Source organism: Triplophysa dalaica, unplaced genomic scaffold (genome assembly GCF_015846415.1).
Source record: "Triplophysa dalaica isolate WHDGS20190420 unplaced genomic scaffold, ASM1584641v1 Contig25, whole genome shotgun sequence".
Lineage (NCBI taxonomy): Eukaryota > Metazoa > Chordata > Actinopteri > Cypriniformes > Nemacheilidae > Triplophysa > Triplophysa dalaica.
In genome coordinates, this window is record NW_026622659.1 from 10,001 (window position 1) to 11,775 (window position 1,775).

General features: G+C 45.5%; 1 protein-coding gene across 1 annotated transcript in view; it reads right to left on the minus strand.

The window, feature by feature from the left end:
• The window catches only part of LOC130417161 (endothelin-converting enzyme-like 1), a 7,940-nt gene extending 7,339 nt beyond the window's left edge, over positions 1–601 (minus strand). The window contains exon 1 of the mRNA XM_056742469.1: positions 504–601. The gene's annotated coding sequence lies outside the window, so the exon portion shown is untranslated. The remainder of the gene's footprint in view (positions 1–503) is intronic.
• Positions 602–1,775: the final 1,174 nt, after the last annotated feature.

Sequence of the window (1,775 nt, forward strand, 5' to 3'; positions counted from 1 at the left end):
AAACAGGATTACTATCTGCCACAGTCAGTGTACAATATAAAGTTCACCTCATCTGACCCTTGTGTTCATCTGATGTAGTCAGATTCTCTCGTGATAAACAAACTGTATATTAGACTTGAAGTAAACCTGGTCATTTAAGGTCACCTGACAGTGAATTCAATATCAGCATGTGTCCACATCACAATTTAACTTGGGAGCATAACCTTAAACAGGCAACAAATAGACTCGTTTCAAGTTCCTCTTCAACTCATCTTAACCTGCACTGTATGATTGTTATATTCACGATCAGTGTTTTACTGCAGAGTTATAAACACAAGTGTCAGAACCACTCATAACAAATAAGCGCAATAAAAGAAAACATTAGCAATAGTTTGGTTTCTCTCACACATGCGCGCACACACATTAACACGCGCCCGGTCTCCGGTGCGCACGGGTGAGATGTCGCCGAGGTCTCCCGCTACGGCGTGAGGAGGAATCACAGAGATCTGATGAGATTCACTCACCTGGACACGAGTGAGAAACCGTGTGTGTGGAGAGACGGTGTGAACGGCGGAGCGACGCGCGAAGTCCAGGACGCGCGAACAGAATCACGGAGAAACAGCAGTGCGCGTAACCACGCTGTGGTGCGTGTGTGTGAGAGAGGAGAGAGAGAGGAGGTATCAGAGAAGAGAAGGAGAGAGGGAGAGAGAGAGAAGAGAGGAGAGGAGAGAGGAGAGGAGTGCGGAGTGAGAGAGAGAGAGGTAGTGAATCTTGAGAGAGAGAGAGAGAGAGGAGAGAGAGAGAGAGAGAGATGGAGAGAGAGAAGAGAGAGAGAGAGAGAGAGAGAGTGGAGAGGAGGAGAGAGGAGTAGTGAATCTTGAGAGAGAGAGAGAGAGATAGAGAGAGATGAGAGAGAGAGAGAAAGAGAGAGAGAAAGAGAGAGAGAGGTAGTGAATCTTGAGAGAGAGAGAGAGAGATAGAGAGAGAGAGAGAAGGCGCATGGTCTCAATATGCAGAGCGCGCGGTGTCTGCGTTAGTGTTTAATTTACTCCAAATTCTTTCATCATTGTTATTAGAATCAATGTTAGTCTTCAAATGTAATAATGTCAACAGGTCTGTGAGTTTCAGATTGGTTGAGATCTCCGTTACAGGAGTCCCCATCTCACCGGTAGTCCCTCTCTCTCTCTCTCTCTCTCTCTCTCTCACACACCACACACACACACACACGCACACACACACACACACACACGCACACACACACTTCTGCATTAACCCGATAACGACCCTCGAAAGCCCAGTTGCTGAACAGATTCCCATTACTTCATCCACAACTGAGACAGTTTGATGGTTAACTTCATCATCATACACTTAGCCTATTTAATTGATATTTAATATAATTTCATGTTTCCAATAGCGTAGTTTCAATAGCTCAAAAGTTTTGTTTTTGAGAAAACACGAACTATCTGAATAGCTTAATAAAATGCACAGTAAATCGCAATGGATAAAAGTATCTGCCAAATGCGTAATTGTTTACAATTTGATTAAACACACACACACACACACACACACAGACATACATTATTTAGATAATACATTGTAAGAGCGTGTGTGTGTGTGTGTGTGTGTGTGAGCATGAGAGAATGTGTGTGTGTTAGAAATGTTATTAGTGGGAGTGGCTGCGGAGGGATGGTGCACTCCTGGCGATTACCCTGCGCGTGGTGCGCGCCCTGCATGTTAAGGACCCTCAGGGGCCCGAGAGCGCCAGCGGAGGGGTAGATGAGGGCGGACCTCATGTG